Source organism: Ursus arctos, unplaced genomic scaffold (assembly GCF_023065955.2).
Source record: "Ursus arctos isolate Adak ecotype North America unplaced genomic scaffold, UrsArc2.0 scaffold_16, whole genome shotgun sequence".
Classification (NCBI taxonomy): domain Eukaryota; kingdom Metazoa; phylum Chordata; class Mammalia; order Carnivora; family Ursidae; genus Ursus; species Ursus arctos.
In genome coordinates, this window is record NW_026622830.1 from 43120362 (window position 1) to 43133342 (window position 12981).

The following is a 12981-nucleotide window of genomic DNA, read 5'->3' on the forward strand; positions in this document are numbered from 1 at the left end:
TACTCTCCCACCATGGAAGATGCCTGAATTCTGAGACACTCCACACAACAGACATTTATAATTGCATTACAGAAATGAATCGGTATTTTCCTTGACCAAACACGGGACTCCTGTCTCTCACTGCCAGTCTGGAGGGGAAGGGGGCCCAGAGCCCACAAACCAGGGTGGTCCAGGCTGTGACTGACCTCTGTGCAGGGCTGCGGTGTTCCTCTGGAGTATGCGGTGGAGATGAGGAGCAGCTGCCCCTCTGTGAGCAGCCCTCGGTCTCCCGCAGGGAGTGTCACCTCCCAAGAGTGAAGATGATTGCCCCCATTTAGCTCTGTTCCTCCCCTTTCCTCCCATTTCTCCCCCATGGTTCCAGAGGGTGGGTTTTTCTCCTCCAGTAGACTACAGTGAGGGCCATCCCAAGACTTTGCCAACCAGGGGCTCTGGCTGGGCACGTCCTTTCCCCTCTTCTTGCCAGAGCCTCAGAGTGTGACCCAGGCCCCGCTGCAAATGTCATCCACCCACCCTGTCTGGCACCAGGACTTGGGGTCCACTGGTCCTATTGGAATCAGGTTCTCAGCTTCAGCTGCTTTTTTCAAAACACCTGAGGGCCTTTAAAACTCTTAATGCCTTGGCTACCCAGACCAGCAGAATCTCTGCAAGTGGGGCCCAGGCAGCCGTTCTTACTAGAACTTTCAAGGTGACTGTACCGTGAAGTCAGGCCTGAGAAACACCAGTTTAAATCAAGATGCAGGTCTGAAGATACAAACACACCTGGGAGAGGTAAGCCCTTGTCTATGGCCACGAACTCCTAATCGAGTGGAGGCTCTCGATCTTATTTGGTTGTCAGTAGACCATGAAATAGGTACTTCTAGTATGGTGTCATCTAGAGAAATACGAAGCAAGCCACACAGGTAATTGTAAATTTTCTAGTAGCCACATTTAAAAAAAGGAAAAAGAGAGCACCGGGCTCAGTCGGTTAAGTATCTGCCTTCGGGTCAGGTCATGATCTCAGGGTCCTGGGATCGAGCCCTGCATCGGGCTCTCTGCTCAGGGGGGAGCCTGCTTCTCCCTCTCCCTCTGTCTGCCACTTTGCCTACTTGTGCTCTCTCTCTCTCTGTCAAATCAATAAAATCTTAAAAAAAAAAAAAGGAAAAAGAAATAGGTAAAATTAATAGTAATATATTACCAGGCTCCTAATAATTTATTTTAATAAGAAGGTAGTAATATATTTTATTTAACTCATGATATCCCAAAGATCATACTTCGACAATTAATTTAAATATTAAAGATGCATTTTCTTTTTACACTGCCTTCAAAATCTTGCGTATGTTTGACAGTCATTCCACAGCTCGTTTCACACCAGCCAATTTCGAATGCTCAAAAGCCACACGTGGCTAGTGGCTACCATGTTGGATAGTGCAGTTCTAGCATATTAATGAGGAAAAGTTTGAAAAGCTAAAAAATATGAGTGTATGTGTATATAAAATTTAAAAAGCATCCACCGCTTACCTCCATTAGAAAACACACGTGCATGCTATCAAACACAAAGTTCTTACTGGCTGAGGTCATCACAGCATCTTGGCTCCTCCAAGTGCCACCTATCAGCAAGAATTCATCCGTGCCATGTCAGAACAGTGCCTGGCACCCTGCGTGCATATTAAATATTAGTTGCTATTATCATGATGTGATCGACATCTTCGAAATATTTCCACTACTGTTTTTTGTACTTACCCCCTTTGGTTATTACCTGCTGGTAAGTTTCTGGTGGAATAGAAGAAGGGCAGTAAGCAGGTCTCAAAAGCTTAAGCAAAATATATTGGGGTGAGATACCTAGCACTTAAGGGAAAAAAATGAAGCGAATGCCATCCTTTAACTCTGTTGGTGCTGATGAGAGTGGCGATGGTGATGGCGGCGTGTGTGTGTGCACGTGTGTGTGCGCGTGTGTGAGAACTGGGAATATTTTCTCAGTATTCCCTACTGACTGAGAGTATCAACAGGGCCCATAGCCAGTGGGAATTTTTGCCAAGAAGGGCGAAGGCGAGGAAGGGAGGTTGCAAAGACAAAGTCTGTCCACTTCCCAGTCTGAGTGAGATGCCGAGAGGAAAATATCTCTGCCCCCACGGAGTCCACAGCAGCCCTTCCCAGAAAGGAATTATTACCTCAGTAGAAGTGTAACTCTGGTCAGTGATTATTTTGACAGCTTTTCCACTCTTTGTTTTATTTATTATTTTCACTTGTTTATTTAGATATTTATATCTAAATTAGGATTACACCTAATAGCATATGCTTTAGCATGTGAAGCTCTTTATCTCTGATGACCATCATTCCCATCTCTTGCCCATTCTACAAATCATGAGAAAATGGACTCACTTTATCAGATTGTACTTCCAGTTCATTTTCTCTTCCTCACTTGCTTTCACCTTTGCAGTCAACAGACATGCATCTACTCTGAACAGAAAGGACGAAAACCTGCAAAGAACAATAAACTGACAAAGACGCTTTAGCCAATCAAAAGTGAATATATGTGGACTGGCTAGGACATTGGAAGGCTTGGGTTTTTACCAGCCCAATACTTGGCAAATTGCAAAATCTCATTACACAGATAGCTTAACATTTTGCTGCAAAATATAGTCCATGGGCCAGGCATCACATCTCCCGGGCGCTGGTGTGAATCTTGGGTCCCTCCCAGACCTGCTGAAGCAGAGCCTGCATGTTAGCAAAATCCACAGATGGTGTGTGTGCACACTGTACTTTGATTGGGAAGTATTAGTTCCAGGTGTGTCTGGGGCAATGGCATTTGTGCAGCTAATATATTTAAGCAAATGTAGGCATGCTGCGGTTACCACACCAGAGGAAAGAAGGTAATGGCTGTGAGGCTTACTTATTTCTTTTTAAAGATTTATTTATTTATTTCAGAGAAAGTGCACACAGAGGGGAAGAGAGAGAGAGAGACACTCTCAAGCAGACTTCCCGATGAGTGCAAAGCCCAACTCGAGGCTCCATCACACAACCTTGAGATCACGACCTGAGCCAAAACCAAGAGTCAGACACTCAACCGACTGAGCCACCCAGGTGCCCCTGTGAGGCTCACTTTATAAAAAGGCATAGCCTCACTAAAATCACCTGCATTATTACAAAAGGTTTAAAATACAGCTGTCAGGAAGTAAATATTAACCTTAAGATTACTCGTTGTGCTCTTGCTTTTGTAGGAAGAGAGCTTAAGGGTCTGGGGAAAAAACAAAAATGAGATGGGTTGATGAAGTCAGATTTACTAGTTTTGCTGTTTTTGCTGGGTATTGTCTTCTTTTACCTCTGACTGTGTGAGGGCAAACAGAAACTTGGCAAGTTCTCTCTGGGCCAGCTGCTGGCACATGCATGTGGGCATGTGTGTGGGCATGCACGTGTGTGTGCAGGGACATCATCATGTAGTCCAGAGAATTTGGTCACACTGTCTGCACGTGATGTAGGAAGTTCACGAGTTTTTTAATTCTCCAAAAGGACGGCCATACTGCTGTTAAAGGCATTTCATCCCCTCAGGATGCATTCATTAAGAAGGACATTTTACACATCAATCTTGAAAAACATGGAAGATATATTTAGTTAAATGTATTTGGTGACCAAGGAGTGAATTGTTCAAAATGTCTTTGGAAGAGTGAGTTCCTTTGGCCTCACCAACCAACGATTGCAAAAGGAAAGGGTCAGAAGACTTGGAGGTGAAATGTTTGAGACCTTCCATATCCTTCGGATTCTTCTGATCTTCATTTCTCTAGGGCCATAATTCCCAACAATACTGAGCCCTCCTGCACTTTTCTCCATGAAGTTGGTTCACTCACATGATTTTGCCCTGGCTTTTCTGTGGGAAAGGGAGGGATTGTTTTAAAAAATAAACACAGGGGCGCCTGGGTAGCGCAGTCATTAAAGCGTCTGCCTTCGGCGCAGGGCGTGATCCCGGCGTTCCTGGATCGAGTCCCACATCGGGCTCCTCCGCTAGGAGCCTGCTGCTTCCTCTCCCACTCCCCCTGCTTGTGTTCCCTCTCTCGCTGGCTGTCTCTGTCAAATAAATAAATAAAAACTTTAAAAAAAATGTTTAAAAATAAATAAATAAAAAAATAAAAAATAAACACAACTCACAGTTTACAATGTCAAGTATTCACTGGTACATAACAAAGCAGCTCCCCACAACCCGTTTCTGATGCCTCCTCCCCTAAACAACTTCTCCAGCTGTGTCTTCCTTTCTTGGGCTCCATATTTCTAAAAGCACGGGGATGTGGATGTATATTGATTTATTTTCCAATATCAGACATTAATTACTCAGTCCCTATTATGGAAGGTGAGGATTTAATCTCCTTATACCATATTCTCTCCTTACCGCATATATATATACACGTGCACATTTTCTTCTCTATCTTCCCCAAATAATTACAAAACACTTTGGATATATTATTGTTTTTTATTATTATCACAATGTAAACATCGTTAAGAGCTAGCCTACAATGCATTTGTATTTCTTTTCTGTACAAGTTTTTGTTTTTCTTGGAGTTGTTTCCTTTTTCTCCCTCTGGCTTGCTTACTTTTCATGTACCTACCACTAACTCCTCCTTAAACTTCTACTCCAGAGCTTAGAAATTCCTTGCAATATGACCTAAGAATTTGGAATAATCCATTATTTGCTTGCTTATTTATTTATTTATTTATTTATTTATTTATTTATTTATTGCATGGAGCTCTCTTCCTAGAGCTGAGCTCCTGTTCTAATATGGACCAGTCGGTCTCCAGGACTCGATAGAGCTGTCATCCTGGGAATTCTCCTTACCGTTCTATGGAGGAGTTAAACATCTTATTTTCTATATCTGGATCCCTTATTTTGTCTTTTCTCTTTCTTCCCTCACTTTTTTGTTTTTTGAAGCACACTATTCAGGAGAATTGGAGGTGAAATATTTGAGACCTTACATATTCTTCTGATTCTTCTGTCCTTACTAGTGCTTGATCATTTGGCCAGGTAGAGAATTCTACGGTAGAAATTGTCTCTCAGAGTTTTTAAGGTTGGAAATCATTTTCCTTCATTTGACTTCTGGTTTTCAGAAATGCTGTTGATAAGTCTGATACCATTTGATTTCTAATCCTTGCTTCTGTCAAGATATACCTTGTGTGTACCTTACACAGTTGTCATAATGACCTCCAAAGAATCGTATCTCACTTTATAACACTGGATAACCTCCTTCCACTTTGACTATGGGCCCAGGCATATGACCTACTTTGATCGAAAGCAGAATAGCAAATATGAGGCAAGTAAATGTTTGAAAAGTGCATTGGGCCCTCTCTTGCTCCTGAGAACCCTCTCATCACCCTTGTGAACAAATCCAGACTAGTTTCCTAGAAGACAAGAGATTGTGGGGAGAGCAGTCCCCCCATTCCAGGAAGTTCCAGACATGTGAGCAAGGCAGTCTTAAGCCATGCACCCAGTTCAGACCAGACGAATTACCCAACCAACCCACAAATTGTTTTAAGTCACAAGTTTGGGTGGTATGATAACTAGCAAAAGGGAACTAATACACCTCCCTTCCTTTTTTTAAATTTAAATTCAAGTTAGTTAACATATAGTGTAGTATTGGTTTCAGGAGTACAGTTTAGTGCTTCGTCACTTACATATAACACCCAGTGCTCATCTCAGCAAGTGCACTCCTGATGCTCATCACCCATTTAGCCCATCCCCCACCTAGCTCCCCTCAAGCAAGCCTTAGTCTGTCCTCTATATTTAAGAGTTTCTTATGGTTTGCCTCCCTCTCTATTTTTAACTTATTTTATTTTTCCTTCCCTTCCCCTATGTTCATCTGTTTTTTTCTTAAATTCCACATGTGAGTGAAATCATATTTGTTTTTCTCTGAATGACTTATTTTGCTCAGCATAATACCCTCTAGTTTCATCCACATTGTTGCAAATGGCAAAATTTCATTCTTTTTTATGGCTGGGTAATACTCCATTGTGTGTGTGTGTGTGTGTGTGTGTGTGTGTGTGTGTGTATACCATATATATACCACATCCTCTTTATCCATTCATCAGCTGATGGGCAGTTGGGCTCTTTCCATAATTTGGCTATTATTGTTGCTATAAACATTGGTGTGCATTTGCCCCTCTTATCTTATTTTTTTAAAGATTTTATTTATTTATTTGACAGAGAGAAAAAGAGGTAACAAGCACTGGGGAGTGGAAGAGGGAGAAGCAGGATCCCTGCTGAGCAGGCAGCCCGATGCAGGGCTCAATCCCAAGACCCTGGGATCATGACCTGAGCCAAAGGCATATGCTTAACTGACTGAGCACCCAGGCACCCCTCATTTTCCCCTTTTAATCAGCATTTTTGTATCCTTTGTATAAATACCTGTTAGTGCAATTGCTGGGTTGTAGGATAGTTCTATTTTTAACTTTTTGAGGAAACTCCATACTGTTTTCTAGAGTAGCTGCACCACTTTTCCTTCCCACCAACAGTGTGAGAGGGTTCTCTTTTCTCTGCATCCTCACCAACATCTGTTGTTTCCTGAATTGTTCATTTTAACCATTCTGACAGGTGTGATGTGGTATCTTGTTGTGGTTTTGATTTGTATTTCCCTGATGATGAGTGATGCTGAGCATCTTTTCATGTGTCTGTTGGCTATCTGGATGTCTTTGGAGAAATGTCTATTCATGTCTTTTGCCCATTTCTTAACTGAATTATTTGTTTTTTGAGTGTTGAGTTTGGTAAGTTTTTTATAGGCTTTGGATACTACCCTTTATCTGATATGTCATTTGCAAACATCTTCTCCCATTCTATTGGTTGCCTTTTAGTTTTGTTGATTGTTTCCTTCACTGTGCAAAAGCTTTTTATCTTGGGGTGCCTCAGTTGGTTGGGCATCCATCTCTTGATTTCAGCTCAGGTCATGATCTCGGGGTCATGGAATCCAGCCCCACATTGGGCTCCATGCTGGGCATGGAGCCTACTTGGGGTTCTCTCTCTCCCTCTCTCTCTGCTCCTCCCTCTAACCCCCCCCCCCAATTTGCATGCATGCTTTCTCTTTCTCTTGAAAAAAAAAAAGAAGCTTTTTTTCCTGATGAAGTACCAATAGTTCATTTTTGCTTTTGTTTCCCTTGCCCCTAGAGATGTGTCTAGCAAGAGGTTGCTGTGGCCACAAGGAGGTTGCTGCCTGCTTTCTCCTCTAGGATTTTGATGGTTTCCTGTCTTACATTTAGATATCTCACCCATTTTGAACTTCGTTTTGTGTATGGTGTAAGAAAGTGATCCAGTTTCATTCTTCTGCATGTCGCTGTCCAGTTTTCAAACACCATTTGTTGAAGAAACTTTTTTCCATCAGGTATTCTTTCCTGCTTTGTGGAAGATTAGTTGACCATACAGTTGTGGGTCCATCTCTGGGTTCTCTATTCTGTTCCATTGGTCTATGTGTCTGTTTTTGTGCCAGTACCATACTGTCTTGATGATTATAGCTTTGTAATATAGCTCGAAGTCTGGGATTATGATGCCTCCTACTTTGCTTTTCTTTTTCAACATTACTTTGCCTATTCGTGGTCTTTTCTGGTTCCATAACAATTTTAGAATTGTTTGTTCCAGCTCTGTGAAAAATGCTGGTGTCATTTTGATAGGGATTGCATTGAATGTGTAGATTGCTTTGGGTAGTATAGAAATTTTAATAATATTTGTACTTCCAACCAAGAGTATGGAATGTTTTTCGATTTCTTTGTGTCATCAATTTCTTTCACAAGTGTTTTATAGTTTTCAGAGTACAGATCTTTTGGTTAGGTTTATTCCTCAGTACTTATGGTTTTTGGTGCAATTGTAAATGGGATTGATTCCTTGATCTCTCTTTCTTCTGCTTTGTTATCGGTAATACATCTTGCTTCCATTTTCTAGAATCTTTTTAGAAACTTTTAGAATCTTCTTCTTATCCCGACTATTTGGAAATGTCAGTGATGTGCTTTGATGTGGATTTTTTTTCATCAATTGTATTGGAGAATCCGTGGTCTCTTTCACTCTGGAGACTCATATTTCTAAATTTTGAGGACATTTCTTATATTGTTACAATTATCATTTCTTCTCTCCATTTTCTTTTTCTTCTGGAATTCCTGTTATTTGAATATTGGACCTACTAGATTGAGGGTTTTTTTTTGTGGGGTTTTTTGGGGGTTTTGTTTTGTTTTGTTTTGTTTTGTTTTGTTTTTTAGCTTTAATCCCTGCTTTCTGTCTCTTTGTTTTTATTTCTTATACTCTTGGGGGCATTGCTTCGATTTCTAATCTTTTTAAATACAATAACATATTTGCAATTTCCAATTTTTTTTGTTTCTGAATGTAATTTTTATAACATTTTGTTCTTTCTTTCCATGGCTACAGTATCTTCTTACCTCTCTGTGGATATTACAGTAAGACCTCCTTTAGTGTTTGTTTTTCTGTTTATGACATTCTATTTTTGTTTGATTGTTTTGATCTCTGTCTTTTGGGTTAGAGTCTCTACTCAAATGCTCAATGACTTTTAACTATTCATAACTAAATGTAAAGCACCACAAAACTTGTTGGAAATCGTGTATATTGGGCAGAGTTTGTGAATTGGTGTCCCTTCTCTTAGAATGGCTACGTGGCACTCTGCTCATTTTGTCAGAGGGCTGAAAAAGTGTAAATATCTGTGGGGCTTTCCTCTTGGGTCAGGCAGTTTCCGTACAAAAAAATTCTCTGTCATCCTACTGGGGGTGGCAGGGTGGGGTTCAGTCTAGCTGCCAGCATTCTGGGAGCAAAGCAGGTAAAGGGTTTACAGGGGTTCATCATTCAGGATGCTAGCTTTTACTTAATCCCCATTGTTGGTAGTGTGTCTTAACCTCGCCCTTCATGCTTGTGCTTTGAACTCAAGGACATGGCTTATTGTGTCTCTCCAAGGAGTAAGGGTCTCATCTTCTCCCTTTCTGGTACTTGGCTTGTCTAATTCCCCGAGCCTCTTCCAGAATTAATTGCCTTGCCTCTTGGCTTTTCCTCCTGCAGTCACTGACCTTTTGGCTTTATTCTATCTGCTAAATGCGTTTATTAGCATCCATAATTTTGCTGCCACTTCTTGCTGTTATTGTTTCTTCCTTCATTCTTTATATTCTTATGGATTTATACATTGAAAACAATTTTTTTAATTCTCATTTTAGTGAGGTATTGGTAGGGGGTGGATGTATGCAGTCTGTCTTGTTTCATGGAAACCTGTAGTCAGCTTTTAATATGAGTGGTGAGCACAGTTGAAAACCTGGTTAGCAGGACTGAACATAGATTATTACACTGATGGTCAGAGTCAATGTATCTATCCTGCTCAGTTATTATTTTATAAAAAAAATACATTCGTTATCTAAAGGCAGCCACCCACCCAAGCTGTTTCATTGTCAAGCACATTGCCTAGGATTTGTCAATATATATATATATTTACTGTGCTCCTTGTCCTTTCTACATGATCTGAAGGGAAAGAAACGGAGCAACAACAGATGAGACACCAAGCTGTTTGCTTGTTTAAATGTGGAATTCTGCCATGGTGGATGCGAACCTGGGTCAGCACTATTTACAGAAGAGCACATGGTGTTTTGTCTCAATGAGCAGGAAAATGTTTTGTGATAAAATGTGGTAAAAGCTTGTAGTTTTTTCCAACTAAGCAGTAAAAGGAATTACACAATGTAAAATGATAAATAAAAAGTTCTATGAGTCATCTTTAATGTGGGGAAAACGTGCAGCCAGGACAGAAACAGTGTTTTTCCTGCATGTTAAAAATAAAATTGAATGCACTGAAACTGAAATCAATAATAGCATGTCCCAGGAGCTCAAAAGACCGTGAGACTTTATGGGTTCAATGTAGTTCATGCTTTTTACTGAAATGCTGGGGACAATAATGTAAAAACTGATGATTTTATTCTTTTAAAGTCATGTTTATTGAGGAATAACTTACAGTAAAAATCACTTTCTTTAGTGTATATTCTATGAATTTTGACAGAAACAGTAATGATCAGTCGCATAAAACTCTCCCATAATTCCCTTCTGCTCCCCTCACCCCAGTCCCTGGCAACCACCGATCTGTTTTCTGTTCTTATAATTCTGCCTTTTCCAGAATGTCACATAAATGGAATTATACCATACACAGAATTTTGACTCTGGCTTCAACATTTGTATACAGGTTTTTTATGTGAACATAAGTTTTCATTTCGCTGGGATAAACGCCTGGGAGTGCAATTGCTGGGTTAAATGGTAGTTGCATATTTAGGTTTTAAAGAAACCACCAAACTGTTTTCCAGAGAGGCTGCACTACTTCACATTCTCACTGGCTATATGGGAGCGATCCAGCTTTGATTTTTTTTTTTATTTCAGTGTTTAAACTGCTGAAATTCACGAGGAGATACACTCCAGAGATTCACTAGGTTTAAAATGTATGCACTGTTAAGAACGTTCTACTTCCGGAAGTGTTATGATGAATGACACTCCAACATAAACTAAGTCACCCACAAAAAGGAAAACAAAAATCATGCTGGCCTACTCTTTCTCCCCAGAAAACTTTAAACACCAGAAAACAATGGAGTAATGACGTTTACAAAGTCTTCAGCTTTAAAGGAAACCTTTAAGTACCCGTATTGCTATGGTGCTCAGCAATCTCTTTGGTTTTAATTCAGTGTTAAAGGACCAAAAAAGAAAAGAAAAAAAAAAGATGACTAAGTGTTCTGTCGGGGATACCCTTCCAGGTTAGCTCTATAAGCTGCAGAACACTGATAGTAAAGAAATTGGTTTCTTGTCCACAGCAATAGAAATGCATCATACATGTCCAGATGATGCAATAGATTACTGCTCTGAGGAGAACAACCAGTTTCACATTTATTTGGTACATACATTTCAGCATTCCTGATTGCCTTGTGCACTTCAGTTTTTTAAAAAAATATTTATTAGAGAGAGCTCCAGTGCACGTGTGGGGGAGGGCAGAGAGAGACAGAGTCCAAGCAGACTCCCCACTGCACACGGAACCCAGTTCCAGGACCCTGAGATCATTACCTGAGCCAAAACCAAGAGTAAGTCCCTTAACCGACTGAGCCACCCAGGCGCCCTGGCTTGTGCACTTTAAGTTCTCCCTTGAAGTGGTCGTAACAACTTACTGGTTCTTTCATTAATTAATCAATTACAGTCTTGGTCATGTGCTCATTTTATATGAAAATCACAATTTTACCTTTTCTAAAAATTATCCTTTAACATTCATTCAAAGTGGCACCTTAGTTTTGCTGATAGGACAATGCCTCTAAATTGTCTCCCTGTTTAAACACCTGGCAGGCAGAAGCTGAGCTCATGAGGTCATATTCTGCCCTCCAGGTGCATTTCTAGGATGGGTTTGCATGCTCCAGGGACTTTATTACCTGTGTGTTTACACTCACCTATATTGTTGAGGGTGGTGTTTTTTTGTTTTTTTTTTAAGGTTTTGTTTATTTGACAGAGAGAGAGAGCGAGCAAGAGAGCGCAAGCATGACTGGGGGAGTAGCAGGCAGAGGGAGAAGCAGGGAGCCCAATGCAGGGCTCGATCTCAGGATCTTGGGATTGTGACCTGAGCTGAAGACAGAGCTTAACGACTGAGCCACCCAGGTGCCCCTATTGTTGAGGTTTTCGGAAACAATGCCAATTAACTTAGACCTTGGGATCCTTCTTATAGGCCTACCTATTTCTTCAGCCATCTGCTCTCTCCTTCCATGCCTGGCCTACATCTCTGGGCAGGGGGCTGCTGAAGATCCCTGTGGAGCAACTGGGGTTCCCCTGGCAGTTAGATGTGAGGGCCTTGGAATTTAGACATCTTCTTGAGCACTTATGTGGGCTGGTTTGACCTCTGCAATGTGTCCCTCAAGACCACTTCAGTGACTGCTTAGCAAAGGAGTGAGGGGAAAGCTGCAAAAGCAGGCAAGACATTTCTTAGCTTCTGGACCTATGCTGTCCAGAGCCACTACCTATGGGGCTATTGAGTGCTAGAAATGTGACTTATGCGACTGAAGAATGGAATTTTTAACTTCATTTAATTTTAACTAATTTAAGTTTAAATGTGAAAACCAATGTTCTGTTCAGTTATTTGAAAATTCAGTATGATTGGAACCATTTGAGTATGCAAATCTACCTTTTAACTATACATTTTATGTATGCATTTGATGAAATCTAAATACAGAACAGGTATTTCTTTTTTTTTTTAAAGATTTTATTTATTTATTTGACAGAGATAGAGACAGCCAGCGAGAGAGGGAACACAAGTAGGGGGAGTGGGAGAGGAAGAAGCAGGCTCAGAGTGGAGGAGCCTGATGTGGGGCTCGATCCCATAACGCCGGCATCATGCCCTGAGCCGAAGGCAGACGCTTAACTGCTGTGCCACCCAGGCGCCCCAGAACAGGTATTTCTGATGACAAATCACCTCCTGGATTGAAATATGTTGCAAATGCAAAATACACACCAGATTTCAAAGACTTAGTCCAAAACAAAAAAAAGTAAAACATTCCGTTAGTATTTTTTTAAATTAATTACAAGTAAAATGAGAATATTTTTGATATATGGGGTAAAATGACATATACTGTTACAATTCATCTCACCTTTCTCTTTATGTTTATAAAAGTGATCGTAGATTTGAGATCACATACTGGGCTGGCATCACTGGGAAAGGCAGCTCTGGACCATGAATTCTCCCATTCTGGTCCACTGCCTTTCTCATTGATTACGGGCCACTCGAGTGTTCCTGAACCCCGCTTCTCTACTGTGATTTCCTAACCCCTGCAGCTTTCTGTCTCCTTACTAGGAGATCACACTACTTCTTTCCTTCAGTGACGGCCACGGAGGAGTTTTGAGGTTCTGAAATGGTAAGACCCCTATGACTTTACAAGAATGATCCTGCAATTCCAGACGCCGCCGCCAGAGAGAGCCGTGTCGCTGCCGTGGTTGCCGAGCAACTTGTGGCCCGGAAGTAGTTCTCCGCAGCGCCCCCCGCGGCG